Source organism: Geotrypetes seraphini, chromosome 2, assembly GCF_902459505.1.
Source record: "Geotrypetes seraphini chromosome 2, aGeoSer1.1, whole genome shotgun sequence".
Classification (NCBI taxonomy): Eukaryota; Metazoa; Chordata; class Amphibia; order Gymnophiona; family Dermophiidae; genus Geotrypetes; species Geotrypetes seraphini.
In genome coordinates this window covers 113,586,977-113,610,518 of record NC_047085.1, presented here as the reverse complement: position 1 = coordinate 113,610,518, position 23,542 = coordinate 113,586,977, and the positions used below count along the sequence as shown (strand labels likewise).

The window sequence follows — 23,542 nt, the reverse complement described above, 5'->3', positions numbered from 1 at the left end:
TGGATTTATTAGCCGGCATGCTATGAATAAAAACAGCTGAAAAGAAATATGAAATAGAGCCCCCTCCCCTCCCTTGTAGCATTACAATGACATTCTGTATTCTTTTTAAGTTGTTCCTCATACGGGTTGCGGTATTTGGAAAAGGATAGCTTGAGGGGAAGAAAACCAGGGCTATTATTGAAAAAGCTTTAATAAATTGTGGCACGAGGCTAAGCAATTATTCCTTGGCTTTTTTGATTCTGTCAAAGTGTATGCAATCATTCTTTTTGTTGTTGTTGTTGTTTGAGAAACAAGCCATTGAGACACTCATTTCATTTTAATGTTTCCAATATTCTGTATCTATATAATTAGAGCTGACATTATTCACTCTATGGTGCCTTAAAAGATTCTGGGCTATGGTCCTCTGCTGAATGTTTTATGCATTGTATGAAATAAAATATATATATATAAAAAAATCCTTAGTATTTTGAAAACATTTATTTTAAAAAGAAAACCCAACAATCAAATTCTTTGTAATCACATTTTCTGCCTGGCTTTGAAAGCAACATTATTCAATATGCCAGTGGTCCTTTCTGTAATAGCAGCATATTAGAAATTCATGCTGCTCTAATATATCTGAATTCACTCATGTACAGCACTCCCGATAGACCTGCAGAAACATTTTATTTCGGTTTCAAACACCCTGCGCTGCACCTGCTGATGGGAAGCTTGTCAAAACAGCTGCACAGTTAGTCTTAGAATTCAAACAGCACAATGGATGACTGACAATAGCACACCACACTTCTGGGCTTTCTAGCTAGTTCAATAATAGACAACCTGATCGGGACTCTGGAAAATTCCTCCAGAACTTACTTGCCAGAATGAAAAACACTTGCGATCCATTCCTGCCCCTCCCCGGTGCAGTCCTCTCTCTCCTCTCCCACTCCTGGCTTTCTCACTCTCCTTTTCTCTTTCACCTCCTATGAAGCTGTTCTCCCTCACCACTCTCCCAATGTTTTTGCAACCCTTTCTCCCTGCAGCTTCCTAGGCCTTGATCACGGCTGATAATAGCAGTTTAAGTAAAAAGAAAGAAACCTTGGAGTCAAAGCATAGCAAATACAAAGTTTGTTATAATAAAAATAAAATAAAAAATATAAGCCAACCTGTCTATGTAAAACAAATCCCCAAAGACAGTAGGAACATAAAAACATAAGAATAGCCTTACTGGGTCAGCCCAATGGTCTGTCAAGCCCAGTAGCCCATTCTCATGGTGGCCAATCCAGGTCCCTAGTACCTAGCCAAAACCCAAGGAGTAGCAACATTCCATGCTACCGATCCAGGGCAAGCAGTGGCTTCCCCCATGTCTGTCTCAATAACAGACTATGGACTTTGCCTCTAGGGAATTGTCCAAACCTTTAAAATCAGCTATGCTATCTGCTCTTACCACAACCTCTGGCAATACGTTCCAGAGCTTAACTATTCTCTTGAGTGAAAAAATATTTCCTCCTATTGGTTTTAAAAGTATTTCCCTGTAATTTCATCGAGTGTCCCCCAGTCTTTGTAATTTTTGATGGAGTGAAAACTCGATCTGCTTGTACCCGTTCCACTCCACTCAGGATTTTGGGGACTTTAAATCATCTCTCTCCTCAGACGTCTCTTTTCCAAGGTGAAGAGCCATAACTTTTTTAGCCTTTCCTCATACGAGAGGAGTTCAGAGGAAGTTTGTCATTTGATGCTCAAATAAAAACCGTGGTCAAGAAAAAGTTATTTTATGCTCTGGAAACTTTGGACAATTAGATCGTATTTTAATTTTTCAGCATTTAGACTTCTTGTGCAATCACTGATTCTAAGTCTTATAGACTACTGTAATATTATTTATTTAGCCTCTCTTAAAAGGAACATTAATAAAGTACAGCTTATCTAGAACATAGCAGTTCGACTGTTTTTAAAGTTGAAAAAAAATAAATCATGTGACAATGTACTACTACATACTACATTGGTTTCCAGTTGAAGCAAAGATAGTTTTTAAAATGGGCTGTTTCTGCTATGAAACATTGGACGGTCTTGTGCCAAACTACCTTGTTGATTATTTCAAATTTGCAGATAGAAAACCATCACTGCATAAACTTACCATATTTACATTTCCAACAGCATAAGGCTGTATTTACAAACAATTTTTCCAGAGAATCTTAGCTTATCAAGTAGCGTTTTGGGACAAGAGTTTTAGTAAGCTGAGATCTGGTTCCAGCTCCTATCAGGTTTTTAGAAAGATGCTGAAGACTCCCTTATTTTATAAATTTTGTAAATGAGCTTATAATCTACTGTGTTTGTACAGTTCTTAATTCGTTTGTAAACCACTTAGAACTGAAAGGTATAGCGGTATATAAATGGCTTTTTATGTTATGTTATGTTAAATGCCCAGGAACTGCGACTGAATTTAGGCATTGCCATTTGTACCAGCCAAAATGCAGTGCAAATGTCCATAGTTAAATTTAAGAGTGGAGGCCCTAATTCTGAAATTACACGTCATTTAATGGAATGTCCCTGATCCATCCATTTCCACACCACCTTTTTTGATTCACCTGTACAATTTAGGAGTTGATCTGTGCCTAAATTTTAGGAGCAGAACCCTTAATTGATTTTAATTAATACTAATAATTGTGTGTTAAAATGCAGGTTATCAATGTTAATTAGCTTGTTATGCAATTAGACTGCATGCACAATTTGGGTATACAATCATGACTGCATGTACAATTGTTGCACTTTTTTTTTATAGAATTAGGGGGAAAGAGGTATTTTTGTAATAATGACTGCCTATGTGGTGCTAGTCTATAAAAGAAAGTAGATGTGTACTAAAATAACTGGTGCTATACACACCTATAATCAGGGTTAAATCAATTACTCCAGCCATAGAGCTAAGTACTTGTGTCTAAATTGTATAGAAACACATATAGGAAAATTCGGCACTGGGATGATGCCCACTATGCGTGAATTCTATAGTCAGTTCCTTCCTGATCAGTCTTTATAGAATACTAGCATAGAGTCTGATTCTCAAAACCCACGTCCCAATTGCAGACGATGGTAGGCGTCCTAGAGCCGTCTGGAAGCCAATCGGGACACAACATTTTAGAAAAAATTGAATGAGGACGGACGCCTACATTGTAGGCGTCTGTAGCGTATCTACGTAGATGCGTAGGGATGCTTAAGCCCATCCAAGGTGGGGCGTAGGCATGGTTTTACCCGGAAGTGGCCTTGGGCATGTATAAGCATTCCTATGTGTCTCCATAGGCAAGAGACAGATGCCTTAAATACAGGCCTGAAAAATGCTGGCCTACATTTAAGGCGTCTGTTCAGCGATTTAGACGCAATTCTCTTTGGGATTTCAATGCATGGCTGAGATTGGCGTTCTATAGTGAATCAGGCCCTTAGTGCACAATTTCATGCTTAATTTTGGGTGCAAGCAATTATACCAGCCAAAGGCTGTATTCATACCTAACTACTGTTAGTTTGCCACAGAAATGCATGCACTGTATTCTATAAATGTGTGTGGGAATGAGGTGCTGGAACCTGTAGAGGAGAAGGCAGGAGGGAAAGGACTGAGAGAGAGGTGCTGATGTACAGGGGGATTGCTGGAAGTTGGAGAGAAGTGGGAGTTGGAACTGATTGGGGGGATGGAGGTTTAAAGGAGAGAGATGCTGGACCTAGGTGTGGGGGTGGGGAGATGGTTGGCGGGAGAGGAGAGAGGTGCTGGACCTGCAGAGGAGGAGGCTGGAGGGAAGGAAGAAGGGGTCAAATGCTGAACCCACAATGGGAGAAAGAATCAGATAGAAATATAGAAACATGATGGCAGATAAAGGCCCATCCAGTCTGCCTATCTGTAGCATCTACTACCTCCTCCTCTCCCTAAGAGATCCCACGTGACTGTCCCACAATTTCTTGAATTCAGACAGTCTGTCTCCACCACCTCTACCGAGAAACTATTTTACACATCTACCACCCTTTCTGTAAAAAAGTATTTCCTTAGTTTACTCCTGAGCCTTGAGACATGCCTCATGCACATTTATGCCACATAGGTATTTAAACATTTCTATCATATCTCCCCTCTTCTGCCTTTCCTCCGAAGTATACATATTGAAATCTTTAAGTCTGTCCCCATATATCTTATGATGAAGACCATTTTAGTAGCCTTCTTCTGGACCGACTCCATCCTGTTTATATCTTTTTGAAGGTGCTGCCTCCAGAATTGTACACAATATTTTAAATGAGGTCTCACCAAAGTCTTATACAGGGGCATCAATACCTTCTTTTTCTTACTGGCCATACTTCTCCCTATACACCCTAGCATCCTTCTAGCTTGCACCATCATCTTTTCAACCTGTTTGGCTACCACATATTAACACACTGAAGTCCAGCTCCTCTTTCAAGCTCTTCATCCTCTAAACAGTACAGTACCCTTGGGTTTTTGCAGATGGTGGAAAGAGGATGGAAGTGAGGGAGATAAGCTGGTTGGGATGGGTTCAGAGAGGAGAGGGACACATTGGTATTGGGGAAGTAGGGATGGGAGCAGCTGGACACAGGATGGTATATAGAAACTGAGGAACACAGAAAGGAAGATACTAGACATAGAAGAGAATGGGAGCACAGAAAGGAGGTGCTGGACATGGGTGGCATAGGGACACAGAGGGTGATGATGGATGTAGGGATATGAAAATTTACAAATATGTATAGCTAAAAACAATGATAATGAGAGACTTGGGAATTTACACAGAGTGCATAAATGTGCATCTAAGCTGTATAATTATATTAATGACTATTTTAACAAAAGTGCCTTGTAAAGAAAGAAATGTAGGATAATACTGGCAAAAAAAGGGAAAAAGACCTGTGAAGTTGGGATTCAGAGTCAATAACCAGTATCACCAGTTTATTATACTTTATTCAAATAGTTTCATTTAATTTATTTTGCTCCTAAAGGGGAAGTTAACTTGCTGCTGATTTGGCTAGTTTGATGTAGCCCCTAAAGATGCTGTCATTCCTTCACATGGCTAATAACATATACAGTACTCCCCCGATATTCGCAGGGGTTCCGTTCCGCAAAAACGGTTTTTAGCAGGGGAGACAGGAGAGGGCAGCCGGAGAGGCAGGAGAGAGCAGCCGGAGTGCCGGCGAGTGAAGGAAATCACCCACGGTATGCTCCGACCGCCTCTTCCTGCACCAAAGTCAGGCCTCACCAATCAGGAACTGCTTTGACACGCAGCTCCTGATTGGTGAGGCCCAACTTTAGTGCAGGAAGAGTCGGTCGGAGCATACCTCGAGTGATTTCCTTCACTCGCCGGCGCGCTGGCTGCTCTCTCATGCCTCGCGGCTGCCCTCTCCTGCCCGGTCATTCGCGGTCAGAAAATACCGTGAATGACTGGGACCGCAAATCGCCGACTGCGAATGACCGGGGGAGCACTGTATGCTGAAATCTGACACAAAATAAGTGCATTTACTGCAGAGATTGTTTTCTTTTTTAAATTCTGGATGCAGACTATTTGAACTGAAGATTTCAAGCATGTCTTGAGGTAGCAAGAGAACAACATAAAGACAAGCAAGATTAAGGGCATGGTTAACCAAAGAAAGCATTCATGGTATGAGGGCGTGCTGAAAAGTTCTCAGCCTAACCAAGACGAGAATGGTGTGGATATGGTTCAATCAATGATCTGAAACAATGTCAAAAACATAGAATTTTGTTTCTGCAAATTGGCACTTAACAAAATAAGATAACACTCTTTTCAGCTAAAGTGGCAAAAAAAATGCTCAGAATTAGGAAGTTGGTTGGTTGGGCAGAGAACTTTTCAGCACCCCCTCGTACATTAGCACTTCCACCAGCACTTATGCAAATTTTTGGCAGCACCGCACCATAGATCAATTCCTACTCTACTTTTGGACAATTTCTCTTGAACGGTACACAAATTATTCTTCAGTTCTACCTACCCCTCAAATAGAAGCTTGAATTTTTCATGAACTGCGTTGCGAGAGTGCTACAGATATGGCAATTATCCTAGTGTTTTGACATGAAACAGCATACACATTAGCTATTGGCAGCACCACAAATCTAAGAAAAATAAATAGGAGAAAAATATGTGGTAAATGGAAACACAGAGAGTTGAAACGTTGTATATTGTTCTGCTCTGGGTGGAGGTCAAACTTTCTTTTTCCTGCAAACGAAACCTCAGGTAATGCACCTGGGCAAACTGTTACGATTCTTCTATTGATTTAGGCTGAGGCAATGACAGGATTTAAATCAAAAGGTAGAGGAGTGAAGCCATAACCAATAGGCCAGCACAATGGTGCATGGAGAACTCTCCAAAGCAGGAGAAAAGGCTTTAATGAAATGATCCTGGGGCTAATCGTCGAGAATCAGAATTGATTAGCACTGAGTAAAAAAACACCAAGGTTCCTGGGAACAAGGAAGTGGGCTGGAGGGCTCTGCCCTCTTACTATAGAACATCTCCCTGCAGAATCTTGCTTTAGAAACTTTTGCTTCAGGAGCGTGCTTCAGATTTCGAAAGTACTAAAACTCAAATGACCTTCACACTTTTAACTACTACTACTGCTCTTTACTAGTTCTATAGTGCAACCAGACACCCACAGCGCTGTACATTAAACATGCAAGAGACAGTCCCTGCTCTAAAGAGCTTATAATTTAATTATGTCAAACATGCAGGTTAAAGGGTATAAAGGGTGTATCGATATGTGTTGTTCATGTTGGGAAATACAAGGGGATGAAGAGGTAGAGAGGGTAGAGGATTACAAATGGAAAAACAAACAAATATGCAGTGGTTAAAGCTACAGCCTCAGCACCCTGAGGTTGTGGGTTCAAACCTGTGCTTCTCCTTGTGACCATGGGCAAGTCATTTAATCCTCCCATTGCCCCAGGTACATTAGATAGATTTTGAGCCCACCTGGACGGACAGGGAAAAATGCTTGAGTACCTGAATAAATTCATGTAAACCATTCTGAGCTCCCCTTGGAAAATGGTATAGAAAACTGAATGAATAAATAAATAAATAAATAGAGTTAGGTCTTAAATGCAGCTTTGAAATCATGGGCTTTCAGCCTGGATTGGAATATCATCAGAGACAGAACCTGATAAAGTGAGTCAGGCAGCTGTTCCAGGCATATGGCGCAGCAAGGCAGAAGGGATGAAGTTGGGAAGTGGCAGTAGAGGAAAAGGGTACAGACAAGAGAGACCTACCTGATGAATGGAGTTAATGGAGTTCATGAAGTGGAGTATAGGGAGAGAGGAGAGACACTGAGCAGCTACAGAGTGAATGCACTTATGGGTCAGTAAGAAGAGTTTGAATTGTATGTCGAAGCACACAGGGAGCCATTGAAGCAACTTGAGGAGAGAGGTAACGTGAACATAACAACACTGGCAGAATACGAGGCATGCAACATAATTCTGAATAGATTGAAGGGTAGAGAAATGGCTTAGTAGAAGACCTGCGAAAAGCACATTGCAGTAATTCAGGCAAGAGGTGACAAAAACGTAGAGAGGTATAAGTGGTGATGAATAGTTAGAGTAGTGGGCTTGGATACAGGAGGGCCTAAGTTCAAATTCCACTGTGTGGCCTTGGGTAAGCCACTTGATTCTCATTGCCTTGGGATAGCCATGGATAGTGCTAGCAACCTCACCCTGCTTAGGGCCTGTCATGGAATCCATCACATTTGTACCAGCATTCACAGCTTGGTGCACAGGGAATAGAGAGAGGGGTATATAGAAACATAGAAACATGATGGCAGATAAAGGCCAAATGGCCCATCTAGTCTGCCCATCCGCAGTAACCATTATCTCTTTCTCTCGCCAAAAGATCCCACGTGCCTATCCCAGGCCCTTTTGAATTCAGACACAGTCTCTGTCTCCACCACCTCTTCCGGAAGACTGTTCCATGCATCTACCACCCTTTCTGTAAAAAGGTATTTCCTTAGATTACTCCAGAGTCTATCACCTCTTAACTTCATCCTATGTCCTCTCATCACAGAGTTTCCTTTCAAATTAAAGAGACTCGACTCATGTGCATTTACATTATGTAGATATTTAAACATCTCTATCATATCTCCCCTCTCCTGCCTTTTCTCCAAAGTATACAGATTGAGATCTTTAAGTCTGTCGCCATACCCCTTATGATGAAGACCACATACCATATTAGTAGACCGACTCCATTCTTTTTATATCTTTTTGAAGGTGTGGCCTCCAGAATTGTACACAATATTCTAAATGAGGTCTCACAAAAGTCTTATACAGGGGCATCAATACCTCCTTTTTCCTACTATGCATACCTCTCCCTATGCAACCTAGCATCCTTCTAGCTTTCGCCGTCACCTTTTCAACTTGTTTGGCCACCCTAAAATCATCACATACAATCACACCCAAGTACCGCTTTTCTGTTGTGCACATAAGCTCTTCACTCCCTAATCTGTACCATTCCCTCGGGTTTTTGCAGCCCAAATGCATGACCTTGCATTTCTTAGCATTAAATTTTAGCTGCCAAATTTCAGACCATTCTTCAAGCTTTGCCAGGTCTTTCTTCATGTTATTCACACCATCCGGCGTTTCTAATCTATTGTATCATCCACAAAGAGGTAAATCTAACCCGACAACCCTTCAGCAATATCGTTTATAAAAATGTTGAAAAGAACAGGCCCAAGAACAGAACCTTGAGGCACACCACTGGTAACATCCCTTTCCTCAGAGCGATCTCCATTATAAGAACATAAGAACTGCCATCACCGGATTAGATCTTCACTCCATCAAGTCTGGCGATCCGTACATGCGGAGGCCCAGCCAGGTGTACACCTGGCGTAATTCTAGTCACCCATATCCCTCTATGCCTCTTGTAAGTAGATGTGCATCTAGTTTGCTTCTGAATCCTAGAACGGTGGATTGATCACTACCCTCTATCGCCTTCTACTCAACCGTTCTTGACCCAGCCCGTCACTTTGGGACTCTCCCGAGGACACTCAGTTTATTTATTAGACGTCTGTGTGGAACACTGTCAAAGGTTTTGCTAAAATCTAAATACACCATATCTAGCACACATCCTCTATCCAATTCTCTGGTCACCCAGTCAAAGAAATTGATCAGATTTGTCTGACAAGACCTACCTCTAGTGAATCCATGTTGCCTCCGGTCCTGTAATCCACAGGATTCCAGAAACTTGACCATTCTCTGTTTTAAAAGTGTTTCCATTAATTTGCTTACCACAGAAGTCAGACTTACTGGCATGTAATTCCCTACTTCTTCCTTACTTCCACTTTTATGGAGAGGGACCATATCCGCCAGTCCTCCGGTACCACTCTTAATTCTAGAGACTCGTTGAAAAGGTCAGTCAGCGGAGCTACCAGAACTTCCCTAGGTGAGAGGGGACATGATCAAAACATTCAAGATAATGAAGGGAATAGACTTAGTAGATAAAGACAGGTTGTTCACCCTCTCCAAGGTAGAGAGAACGAGAGGGCACTCTCTAAAGTTAAAAGGGGATAGATTCCGTACAAACGTAAAGGAGTTCTTTTCACCCAGAGAGTGGTAGAAAACTGGAATACCGTATTTTCGCGGATATAACGCGCACCCGTGTAAAACGCGCACACGGGTATAGCGCGCAGAAATCACGATGATATGTACAAAAACTTTTGTATACCGCGCTCACGGGTATACCGCGCATGATGCCCGATGCTCCTTTCGCCCGCCCTGACTTTCCGTGCGCTGTCCCGACTCTCCGTTCACCCCCCCTGACTTTCGTGCACTGCCCTGACTTTCCGTGCGCTGTCCCGACTCTCCGTTCACCCCCCCTGACTTCCGTGCACTGCCCTGACTTTCCGTGCGCTGTCCCGACTCTCCGTTCACCCCCCCTGACTTTCCGTGCACTGTCCCCCCTTGAAGTCCTGTCCCCCCTTGAAGGTCTGTCCCCATCCTGAAAGCCTGATGCCCCCCCCCGACGTCCGATACATCCCCCCCCCGGCAGGACCACTCGCACCCCCACCCCGAAGGACCGCCGACTCCCCAACAATATCGGGCCAGGAGGGAGCCCAAACCCTCCTGGCCACGGCGAACCCCTAACCCCACCCCGCACTACATTACGGGCAGGAGGGATCCCAGGCCCTCCTGCCCTCGACGCAAACCCCCTCCACCCAACGACCGCCCCCCCCAAGAACCTCCGCCCGTCCCCCAGCCGACCCGCGACCCCCCTGGCCGACCCCCACGACACCCCCACCCGCCTTCCCCGTACCTTTGTGTAGTTGGGCCAGAAGGGAGCCCAAACCCTCCTGGCCACGGCGACCCCCTAACCCCACCCCACACTACATTACGGGCAGGAGGGATCCCAGGCCCTCCTGCCCTCGACGCAAACCCCCCCCCCCCCCCCAACGACCGCCCCCCCCAAGAACCTCCGACCGCCCCCCCAGCCGACCCGCGACCCCCCTGGCCGACCCCCACAACCCCCCCACCCCCCTTCCCCGTACCTTTGGTAGTTGGCCGGACAGACGGGAGCCAAACCCGCCTGTCCGGCAGGCAGCCAACGAAGGAATGAGGCCGGATTGGCCCATCCGTCCTAAAGCTCCGCCTACTGGTGGGGCCTAAGGCGCGTGGGCCAATCAGAATAGGCCCTGGAGCCTTAGGTCCCACCTGGGGGCGCGGCCTGAGGCACATGGTCGGGTTGGGCCCATGTGCCTCAGGCCGCGCCCCCAGGTGGGACCTAAGGCTCCAGGGCCTATTCTGATTGGCCCACGCGCCTTAGGCCCCACCAGTAGGCGGAGCTTTAGGACGGATGGGCCAATCCGACCTCATTCCTTCGTTGGCTGCCTGCCGGACAGGCGTGTTTGGCTCCCGTCTGTCCGGCCAACTACCAAAGGTACGGGGAAGGGGGGTGGGGGGGTCATGGGGGTCGGCCAGGGGGGTCGCGGGTCGGCTGGGGGGGCGGTCGGAGGTTCTTGGGGGGGCGGTCGTTGGGGGGGGGGGGGGGTTGGCGTCGAGGGCAGGAGGGCCTGGGATCCCTCCTGCCCGTAATGTAGTGCGGGGTGGGGTTAGGGGGTCGCCGTGGCCAGGAGGGTTTGGGCTCCCTTCTGGCCCGATATTGTCGGGAAGTCGGCGGTCCTTCGGGGTGGGGGTGCGAGTGGTCCTGCCGGGGGGGGGGATGTATCGGACGTCGGGGAGGCGGCCGGGCAAGAGGGCTTGGGCTCCCTCTTGCTCCGATCGTGGATGCGGGTGCGGGTGGGAGCGCGTGCGAGCGGTCGTTCAGGGTGGGGGTGCGAGCGGTCCTGCTGGGGGGGTGAATCGGGCGTCGGGCGGGGTGGGAACTATGTTTAAAAACTTTTGTATACCGCGCTCAGGCATATAACGCGCGAGGGGTATGCGCGGTAGGTAAAAACGCGTATAACGCGCGCGTTATATCCGCGAAAATACGGTACTCTTCTGGAGGCTGTTATAGGGGAAAACACCCTCCAGGGATTCAAGACAAAGTTAGACAAGTTCCTGCTGAACCAGAACATACGCAGGTAAGGCTAGTCTCAGTTAGGGCACTGGTCTTTGACCTAAGGGCTGCTGCGTGAGTGGACTGCTGGGCACGATGGACACTGGGCTGAAGCAGCAGTGGCAATTCTTATGTTCCTTCAGCACCCTAAGATGTACACCATCCGGCCCCATTGCTTTGTCAACCTTTATTTTAGCTAGCTCCTCACGAACACAACCCTTTGAAAATCGATCAGAGTCTATTACTCCTCCATCCCTATTCACGTTTGTCTTCTGCGGTCCCGCTCCCGGTGCTTCAGCCATGAACACAGAACAGAAATATCTGTTGAGCAATTCGGCCTTTTCTTTATCTGCTTCTACATATTCCTCCCCTTCACCTTTGAGTCTCACAATGCCACTTTTGCCCTTCTTCCTATCACTAATATATCTAAAAAAATGTCTTGTCTCCCCGTTTTACCATATCAGCTATTTTTTCTTCCATTTGTATCTTTGCTTTCCTGACTACTCGACCAGCCTCTCTGTATCTTTCCCAGATATTTTTGCCTGTCTTCCTCTTTCTATGATCTTTTGTAGTTTAAGAAAGCTAACCTCTTATTCCTTACCTTCTCAGCTACTACTTTTGAGAACCAAAGTGGCCTTCTTTTCCTCTTACTTTTACTTACTTGCCTTACAAAAAGGTTTGTCGCCCTTACAATCGCTCCTTTAAGTTTTGCCCACCGCATTTCCACTCCTTCCAGACGTTCCCATCCAGACAATAATTCCTTTACGTAAACACCATCCAAACAAAATTAGTTTTTTAAAAGTCTAGAACCTTTGCTTTTGAATGAGTCCTCTCTATATCCATCTTAATATTAAACTGTACCATGCCAGATGATCACCCACTGCAACATCAGAAACACTTTCCCTGTTTGTAAGCACTAAGTCCAGTATGACTCCATCCCGTGTGGGTTCAATTACAAACTGCTGGAACAGTTCTCCTTGTAGAGAATCCAGAATCTCACTACTTCTAGAAGACCCTGCAATAGGGATACCCCAATCAACATCTGGCATGTTAAAATCACCTTTTTTTAGATATATTCTGAATGTCTACTATTAAATCTCTATCTACTTCTTCCGTCTGTGAAGGAGGCCTGTATATCATCAATGTAAATATATTCACCATTCCATCTTTCCAAATTCATCCACAGTGCCTCTTCCTTGCCCTATATGTAACCTGTAAGATACAGGTACAGCTCTAAACACATTATTGAGCAGACTAGATGGACCATACAGGTCTTTATCTGCTGTCATTTACTATGTCTCTATGGGGCTCACTTTCAAAAAAGAAAAATGTCTAAAAAGTGGCATAAACAGATAGATGGACATTTCGTACTTGCCAAACCCTTCCAATTTGCTATTTTTGAAATCCATTTTCTAGATGGATTTCTATAGTGATTGTCTGTAGTACGTCTAAATCTGAAGGGGGTGTGATTTGAGCAGGACTATGGCAGGCTTAGGATTTGTACATTTTTCTGCAATAATTGAATATTTTAAAGAAAACATCCAGATCACAATTTGGATGTTTGGAGCTAGACCTGTTTTAACAATGGATAAATACCAAAAATGTGCCCAAACTGACCAGATGACCACCGGATGAGGGATGAAGGCATGACCTTCCCGCACTCCCTCAGTAGTCAATGACCATCTCTCACTCCCCTCCCCCCTAAAGATGTGAATGAAACAGTACACACTTGCTTATATGATAACTTCAGATGTCATGACCAGTCCTAGAAGAACAGCAAGCAGGTACCCGGAGTAGTCTATTGGACAGTATAGTAAACTATAGATAGATTTTGTGAGCCTTCCAAAGACCACCCAAATTCCATTATGCCTATATATAGGTGACACCTGCAGGTATAAGGGCTATTGGGGGTGGCATACAGTTAAGATACAGTAGGCTTTGGGTGAATTTTAGAAGGCTCACCATACAATGTAAGGGGGTTATGGTGAGATGTGTACCTGCAGTGACTTCCTGTCACTGTGAAGGCGGTACCTGCAGAGAGGCAGCTTCCAGGGCAGGTCAACGGCAGCAAGTGGAGGTAGGGTTGCCAGATTTTACATTAGTAAAATCCGGACCTCCTAGACCCGCCCCTCCCCATTATGCCACAGTCCTGCCCCTAATCCCGCCCCAGCCCTGCCCCCGCTACTTGCTCTGGTCAGGGAGGAGGGCATCCGTGCATGCGTGTGACATCATTGACCGACACAATTTCGGGAGAAGCTTTTCAAAACCTGGACAAAGTGCTGAGTTTTGAAAAGCTGTCCGGGGAAATCCGGACATCTGTAACCCTAAGTGGAGGAGTCAGGAGAGCCAACCTTGCAAAACTAAAAATGCTAAACCCAGACAGACTCCCCCATAAAAAAACTGTCCAAGTTTTCCTGGCCGTATGTTAACCCTAACTTTGTGAGTACTCCAAGTGTTCCAATATGGCAATATAACAATTCCTCCTTCCTTTAATATCCCTTCTATTGAAATACTGAAGGAGTACCTTATACAATGGGTTTATTCACACACTGTGTCTTTTGACATCTTCTCTGATTTAAATACCTGGGGATTGATTCGTAAAATCAATTAAAACCCAGCGCCCTGCCTACAATCCCTAAAAGGTTTTGCCTTTTCCATCTGTCTAAACAAGACTCATAGGCCTCTGGGTTGGCCAGCAGTGGTATAAAAAGGGGCAATTGTTCTCTGTGCCAAAATTGAAGATGAAACCCCGATATCAATCTTCTGAACAAGTTTTTTTTTTTTCATCCACACTACTTGCTCTGTTTCACTTTATTTCCTCCGCTTTCCCCCTCCTTCCTTCCTGTCCATGAAATTGATAAAAATAAATGACACATTGTTGGACAGCAGGCTCCAACCTTGCGAAGCCCCACAGGATTCCCCACTTTCACCTATATTATTTAATATGTATATATGTCTTTGATTTGGGTTTCACTTCTCTGAATGTACAGTTTTATCCTGACACAGATGGCATGCTACTTTTAATGCCGGTAAGAGATGACCAATCGATTACTTAAGCCAAAGGCTCAACTTGTAATTCAATGACTAAGCATTATACAGTAGTTCAATATATGGTTTTAAGCTTAAAAGAATAAAACAAAACTGTTATGGTTGGAACACTATCAATTCTGTTACTGAAAAGCTTATGCTATCTGATGGATTGTTATTGAAGATCAATTACACATCTCAGGTTTGGGGTTTTATATTGGACACCACATTGTCTCTTGAGACTCAAGTTGTGCTGATAGTTTTCTTCAAACTTCACATTGTCTGCCATGTGTTTGGTTCAGGTTTTTGTTTTGTTGCATTTATTTATTTTATTTTTAGTATTTTTACACTGCTGATAGCCTAAGACAGTGGTTCTTAAACCTGTCCTGGGGGGCCCCCAGCCAGTCAGGATTTCAAGATACCCCTAATGAATATGCATGAGGCAGATTTACATAACATAGAGATGACAAGCATGCAAATCTGCCTTATGCATATTCATTAGGGGTATCTTGAAAACCTCACTGACTGGGGGTCCTCCCAGGAAAGGTTTTAAAAAAAATTGAGTTGTATACTGTCTTTTTGTAGTTTTACAACCACACTCAAAGTGATTTACATAGAGGTACTACAAGCATTTTTTCCTTATCTGTCCTGGTGGGCTAACAATCTGTCTAATGTACCTGGAGCAGTAGAGGATTAAGGCCGAGATTCACTAACCTCCTTTTTTGGGGCGATCTGTGTGCAATCCGTGGCCGAGTCTTGCTGGGCGACCAATTCACTAAAGAGTCCTCATGCAAATGATCTGATTGGACACACGCCCACAAGCGATCTAGACGCATGCGCAGACCACCCTCTCTTCCTGGAGATGCGATCTACGCATGCGTTTGCAAAGCTCGTTCAACTCGAGGTCAAAACAAAAAGGGGGGGGGTGGCTGCACTCGCTGGGCCCACGAACCATCTAGCCCAAAAATCAGACTGGTGAACAAATCAAAATCAGACTGGAACAAAAATAACAATGCCGTAGAGCAGCCCCGCTTTTAACCCGTGGGTTAAAACCGCAGGTTAAAAACATGGGCTCGCAGAGAGGCAGGGCGGCAGAGAGCAGGGCGCTTTTTTGCATAAGGGAGATGTTATACTTTTATGGTTTCAGGGTGGCAGAGAGCAGGACAGTCGGCAAGGATGTGAGCGACTGGTCCTTGGCAGTTGCTTTAGTTCGATTTAGCCAGCCCAATTGGTGTTCCTTCTTCTCTTTAGTGAATCAAGGCCCTTCCTACTTAGCATGAATGGGCAGATTGGATCGGGTGCGGAAGGTTAGTGAATCGGGTTGGGGTTGGGGAATGATTGCAAACTGGTCAGGACACGATCGGACTTTAGTGAATCTAGGCCTAAGTGACTTGCCAAGGGTCACAAGCACGTGGTTTGAATCCACGACCTTAGGGTGCTGAGGCTATAACTCTAGCCACTATGCTATACTCTCCTTAAGAACCGTTGGCCTATGTGGTTCATATTCAGATATGCAAGTATTTCTCCCTATATGTCCTGGTGGACTCACAATCTGATTAACATACCTGGGCAAGGAAGTGTTAAGTGACTTGCGCAGGGTCATAAGGAGCAGTGCTGAGTTGAACCTGCAACCTCAAGGTGCTGAGGCTGCAGCTCTAAACACTAGGCCACTCCTCCACTCTTAGGGCTCCTTTTATCAAGCCGCGCTGGCCTCTACCGTCTCCTCTTGAGCAGGTGGTAGTTTTTAGCCAGCGCGGGGGTTAGCGCGTGATGAAGTCAATCGCATTAACCCCGCTAGTGCGGCTTGATAAAAGGAGCCCTTAGTCATATTACAAGGGTTCTACTAAAGGTTTCTGCACTTTCTTATTTTCGTGGGAAATGATTGAGGGCAGGAAAAGTCGTAAGAGGGCGTGTTCTAGAATGTCATGTGATTCGTCAGTCAGGGTGATTATGTGGGAAAAGTGATGTCATTTGCTTTTTAGATATCTAATAAATAGTGTTTAAAAAAAAAAAGTGCTGAAACTTTTTAAAGATCCCTCGTACATTCAAAGCTTCAGATCCTCCAAAATATGACTGTGAATCTGATTTTTCTTATAAAGAAATTTGATGTAGTCAGCCTTCATTGGTTGCTTTTATGTGAAATCTGTTTTTATTAAGCAACAACCAGAGCACAAAGACACAGCAGGGCAAAAACATTTCAAATATAGAAAACAGAGCTCCCTACCCCCAAGAGGACTGGACTCTGATGTCCTCTCAGGTTACATAATATCCCAACCCCCCCTACCCCCCCAAAAACCCCACCCAACACCCCACACCCCCCAACCCCACCCCCCCCAAATCAGACAGGTGGGATAGAATATGCATGTAGTCTATTCAAGATACGACTGCGCACCCGGGGAGACAAACTGTCCAAATAAGGAGTCCAAATGTGCACAAAGTCTCTGCTCTGGCGGCGAGAGGAAGAAGCCAGGAGGGCCTCCCATCCAAGAAGGGCATGTAATTTATTCCGCCAATACCAGAAGGAGGGAGGAACCTCCGCCAGCCAAAAATTCAAGATACATTTTTTCCCCAAAATATAACATTTGCTCAAAAACAATTTCTCCGCAGATGTGTACACAGAAAACAAGGAAAAATGAGCAAATAACATATGATTTACAGAAACAGGAACAGAAACTCGTAAGAGACCCTGAAGAAAGGAAGCCGCATGTATTTTTTTTTCAAATTGGCTTGTATTATATTTAAGCTTTTTGGTAGTTCCAGTCCTGAGTAATTATTAGTCCTTTATTCATTTCCTTCTAATTCTAGATTTTCTAGAAACAGAGAGCTACATCTTCATTTATTAATTTGCATTTATTTATTTGTATTCCTCCCAGAAGATTCCATCTTTTTTTCTTCGGGAGTTCAATATAAGAAAGAACATAAGAAAAACCTTACTGGGTCAGACCAATGGTCCATCTAGCCCAGTATCCCGTCTTCACGGTGGCCAATCCAGGTCACAAGTATCTGGCAAAACCCCCAAATATGAGGGGTGTTCAATAATTTATCTACCTGAGTATGAACAAAAGTAGCAAGCATATTGAAACAAGTCTGTGCATGTTGTGACATGCCTCAAGATTACTCATGCACAGTTGCGGCTCAGGGCGAGTCTAACATTTTAAGAGACAGAATGTCAGGAGATTCATGCGAATCAAGTAAGAAACTGCTAGATTTGGAGCATCGTTCAGTGATAAGCTTTCTCACAAAAGAAGAAAAAAAGCCAAAGGAGATCTAGGATTGTGGCTGCATTGTACGGTGAGTCTGCCCCATCATTCTACAAAGTAAAATTTTGGAGCAAGCAGTTTAAGTGGAGGAGAGAGTGCTGTCAGGAGAACTTTGAGATGCTCCGTGAAGACCAAGTGAATTTTTTTCAACATTTGGTGACTGGAGATGGTTCTATCCATATAGTTCCAGAGTCCAAAATGGAGTCAATGCAGTGGAAGCATGAGTCATCCCCACCCCAAAAAAAGTTAAAGACAGAAAAATCTGCAGGCAAAGTCATGGCAACTGTCTTCAGGGATGATGGACTTTTGCTTCTGGAGTTTATGCCACACAAGACAACCATAACCAGGGAGTTATATCAATACAATGATCACTTTCCGGGAGTCAATCAAGGAGAAAAGATGAGAAAATCTCACAGTTAAAGTTAAAGTTAAAGACAGAAAAATCTGCAGGCAAAGTCATGGCAACTGTCTTCAGGGATGATGGACTTTTGCTTCTGGAGTTTATGCCACACAAGACAACCATAACCAGGGAGTTATATCAATACAATGATCACTTTCCGGGAGTCAATCAAGGAGAAAAGATGAGAAAATCTCACAGCAGGCATGCTGCTTCTTCATGACAATGCACCCGTGCACATCACAGGCTGCCATCCGAGAATGTGGGTTTCAGCAGCTGAACCATCCACCCTACAGACCAGACCTGGCTCCCTCGGATTATTTCCTGTTCTGAGTTTTGAAGAAATCTCTCCGTAAACATCGGTTTTCGAGTGATGAAGACTCCAAGGAAGCTGTGACATTCTGGTTTGAAGGTTAAAGAGAAGAATTCTTTTCAAAGGGGTTAATGTCATTGCAGGAAAAGTGGATGAAGTGTATGGAGCTATTATGGTATTATATTGAAAAATACACAATTTTTATTTAAAGTCTTTTCTTTCCTACTGAGGTAGATAAATTATTGAACACCCCTCCTATTAGCAACATTACATGCTACTTACCGATCCAGGGCAAGCAGTGGCTTCTCCCAATAGCAGACTATGGACTTTTCCTCCAGGTACTTGTCCAAACCTTTTTTTTAAACCAGCTATGTTAGCCACTGTTATCACATCCTCTGGCAACGTGTTCCTGAGCTTAACTTTTCTCTGAGATTTAGATAGGCCAGTTTATTACTAAGCAGTTCAGTTCTGGCATTCCTTGCCAAATGATCTGAGAAGTATAGGCTCTAATTACTTATTTCAGAAAAATGTAAAGACTTATCTCTTTAGAACATTTCTGTTACAATGTTCCTTTTTTGCTGATTTCATTTTGTTATCCACTTTCAACCTTTTTATGGGTGTTGAAAGAATTCAAAATTCGTTACAACTCATCATTTAACGCCACTTGTACATCAAAGAATACAGCTTTTTTAGTCTCTTTAAATGGATTTGATAAAAATTGTGTCACAAATTTGAAATCAGTGGATTTTTTTTTTATTTCCAGCAGAGACTTAATAAAGGCACCAGGAAGGGGCCAACAGTGACCTCCATCCCCTGCTCTGTCTACAGAAGGGAAAGGAAACAATTTGTCACAGTTCAAAAAGTTTCCAGGTCGGTGATATGTGACATGACCTGGCAGAAAATAAGCACTGATCCTTCCTGCAATTATGTAACAGGGAACCTAGATTAACAAGGCAGGAAGTGCTTATTTTACAGAGATACATTGCGGTTGGGGGGTGGGGGGCATTTTCAAAAGGACATCCCAAATCAAAAATGGCTATGAGATGGATTATTGTTATATATATATATATATATATATATAACAATAATCCATCTCATAGCCATTTTTGAACAGGAAATACAACTTTTGTATTTTAAATGCTGAGCCCTCCAAGAATATCACCTCAATAGCCTTCAGGCTTACAGATGTCAAAATATTTGGGTACAATATGCCTGTTTCTGAAAGGTTCACAATTTAAAGGAAAAAAAGAGAACTGAAGTAGAAATTGGAACTGAGTCCCTAGGTTTTTATAGTCCACGGCTACTTCTTAGACTTGCTGTCTGCTTGGTTCAGAATTTCCATAAAACCAGATGCTATACACTTCCCCTTCGGTATTCACGGTTTCATTAACCGCGGTTTCGATTATTCACGGTTTTTCATTCTCTGGCTCCTCCCCCAAATGTACATCACAGGAAATCGCTGCTCCCAGCGTTGAACAGAGGAAATTGCTTCTCTCGGCATTGTACATAGGAAATCGCTGCTCCCGGAGCAAATCAGGTTAGGTTATTCACTGTTTTTTAATCTCTTTTAGGGATTTGTTATCGAAAAACCACAAATAACATATGAAAAGTTATTTGCGGTTTCTCAGTATTCGTTGCTATGCTTTTCCCCCTATCACCACGAATGCAGAGGGGGAAGTGTATTAGCCTTTTACACTTCTCTCTCCATATCCACGGGGGTTAGGGGCAGAGCCGCCCCGTGAATTTTTAAAAAATGCGAATAATATTTGGGCTGGTTCTGCCCCTAACCCCCGTTTCACCCCGGCTATTTTAAGCCCTGTAAGCCCCCCTTAAGCCTTACCTGGTGGTCTAGCGGGTTTTCAGGGCAGGAGCGATCTTCCCACGCTCCTGCCCTGTGCAGATTGCTCATAGGAAATGGCTGCCTTGAGCTCCCGTTGTAGTCTCGAGAGACTATGGGAGCTCAAGGCAGTCATTTCCTATGAGCGATCTGCACAGGGCAGGAGCGTGGGAAGATCGCTCCTGCCCTGAAAACCTGCTAGACCACCAGGTAAGGCTTAAGGGGGGCTTACAGGGCTTAAAATAGCCCGAAAAATTAAAATGTTTTTTTTGTTTAAAAATCGCAAATAACCGAATCCACAGAAGCTGAAACTGCGGATTCGGAGGGAGAAGTGTACTTCTTTCTGGTTTCAGTTTCAAGGGAGAGGTAGGAGGACAGCAACCACTGAGTGATTCATGAGGGATCATGCATAATCCCTCCAGTGGTCAGCTGTTCAATCAGAGCATCTTTTTGTACCCTGAAAAAGGTCTAAAAAAAAACCAACACCTTCCTTCTTTTTAGACCAGTGGTCTCTAACACGCGGTCCGGGGGAGCCACATGCGGCCCACCAGGTACTATTTTGAGTCTCTCAGTATGTTACCATTGTTCTGGAACGTTGCCCGCCTCACTGCCATAACCTCATGCAAGCGCTTTCCTGCATCTTTCTGCATGTTGCACTGCTTTCAGCTGTGTATAGCTGAAATTATCAGAAGTAATTAAGGAAAGATTTATAAACTATAACGAGTTTTACCTCATGCAAAGTTGTTATTTCTATAATAAGACATTAATATTTTTTCTGCAGCCCTCCAAGTACCTACAAATCCAAAATGTGGCCTTGCAAAGGGTTTGAGTTTGAGACCGCTGTTTTAGGCGGACAGTTCTTCATGTCTGATTATTGCTTTGGGACCTGCTAACTTTGGGCCCTCCCTAGTCTCACCCAAAACATGCTCAGAACACATTGTCTTGCTATTTGGACGATTAGCAGTACAGGACATCCAAATTCTGTCATTCCAAAATCACAATTTGGAGGCTTTTGGTGGCTGGATGATTTTTTTGTCATGTTGAGATGCCCATTTGCTTTGAAAATGAGCCCCAGAGGCATCCATATGTGTTTATAAAATACTAGCATAAATCCTGCAGAAATTGTGCCTGGAATTGGATTGCGGGCATGGACACTGTGCAGGTATGAGGGTGGTTTGAAAAGTTTGGCAGAAAAGCAAGTTAAACAACGTAGTCTCCATTGAGGGCTATACACTTAAGCCTGGATTCTAAAAACGGCACTGTCGTTGTCAGCCGCCACTCACATGTCAATCATGCGACGATGACGCTTATAGAATCTCGGCCTCAGGAAAGGTAGGTGCCAGGATTTTCAAGGCCTACATTTCCAGCACCTATCTTTCATGTGAATCGCCCCTATAGAAGCGCTTTATGATACCTAATGCCACTTACAGCGTTAGCTACGCCTACACTGGTGTTAGGCATCGTAAAGCGCCTCTGCAGCCCTGATGCAGGCGCCATTTTTTAAAGGTGCTGCAGGTACTTACATTTTTTGTTTTAAATTGCTTTTAATTTTTTTTTAAACAGTGTTTTCAATTTAAGTTAGGCACCTAATTTAAGGAGCCATTTATAGAATATAAGCCATAGTTTAGTGAGCTTCCAGTTTTTTCATAAGCAATTTTTCCTATGATATGAATAAAACTAGAAACTCACTGGACTATCTCCCCCCCTTTATTTATTTATTTTTTTTGCTAAGCCACGGTAGAGGTTTCTATTGCGGCCCAGTGGGCTAAATGCTCCAACGCTCATAGAATTCCTGCGAGCGTCGGAGTATTTAGCACTCTGGGCCGCAGTAGAAACCTCTACCATGGCTTAGTAAAAAGAGGAGGGGCGGTAAGTGTATAACCCTTGATGGAGACTACTTTGTTTAACTTGCTTTTTTAACCAAACTTTTCAAACCAGAGTGATTTGTGCGATTCCCTGTACTGAACATGTAACTCCTTTGTTGGTCAAGCTGCACTGTCTTCCAGTTTCATGGAGAATTCAGTTTAAGATCTCAGTGTTAGTATTTGAGGCCATTCAGCACTTGCTACCAAAAACAGTGGGTTCTTTAATTATACCATATGTTCCCTCTCATACCTTACGGTCACTGTCTCAGCATCTGTTTAAAGTGCCTTCATTATGGTCTATTGCAAAAGCCACAATTCGCTCCAAAGTATTTAGTGTTGCGGACCCACAATTGTGGGATGCTCACGTCAGATTCCTTTGCTTCTTTCCTTTCGTAAAGCTTTGAAGCATTATTTTTTCTGGGAAGCTTTTGGTAATTTATAAAGGAACAAAATTGTTATATTTGATTGATAATTTCTGGATATAAATTGTTATTTTGTTTTAATGCGTGTGTGTATTTTAATTCATTTGTGTGGCGGAGAGAGAGACACGGACAAGAGGACATGGTTTGAAGCTAAGGGGGGACAAGTCCAGGACAAATATCAGGAAGTTCTGCTTCACGCAGCGAGTGGTAGATGCCTGGAATGCTCTCCCAAAGGAGGTTATTAAGGAATCCACTGTGCTAGGATTCAAAGGCAAATTAGATGCACATCTCCTTACGAGAGGCATAGAGGGATATGGGTGACTAAAACTACATCAGGTGTATACCTGACTGGGCCTCCGCGTGTGCGGATCGCCGGACTCGATGGACCATGGGTCTGATCCGGAGATGGCAGTTCTTATGTTCTTATGTGTCCGATTTTAAGAAAGCCTGGTATGTGGGATCTCTTAGAGAGAGGAAGAGATAATGGTTACTGTGGATGGGCAGACTGGATGGGCCATTTGGCCTTTATCTGCTATCATGTTTCTATGTGTGTCCATTGTAACCTGCAAAGATCTTTGTGATATGTAGGAAATAAATGTTTGAAATAAATAAATAAATAAACCACCCTCTTATATGTGATATCTCAATAATTCTATAAAAAGCACTGAAAATTGCACATGCAAATTCGGGTGTGTATTCTATTTGCATGCACAATTTAATCAAATAAGCAACCTTAGCACCAATAATTGTTATTTTAACAAGCCACTATTGGCACCAACTGGAATTGTAATTATGTTATGAACATAAATTTAAGTACGGGATTCACCCCTAAATTTTATGCACAAATCAAAAAAGGGCATGCAGAAATGGGCAGGTCATAGGCGGATCAGGAGTCTTCCTTGGATTTTCATGCAAAATTATAGAATCAAGGCATC

General features: G+C 43.8%; 1 protein-coding gene across 7 annotated transcripts in view; it reads right to left on the bottom strand.

Moving 5' to 3' along the window:
• Window positions 1–23,542, bottom strand: part of TOX (thymocyte selection associated high mobility group box) — a 650,413-nt gene that overhangs the window by 229,965 nt on the left and 396,906 nt on the right. The gene's annotated exons all lie outside the window — the stretch shown is intronic.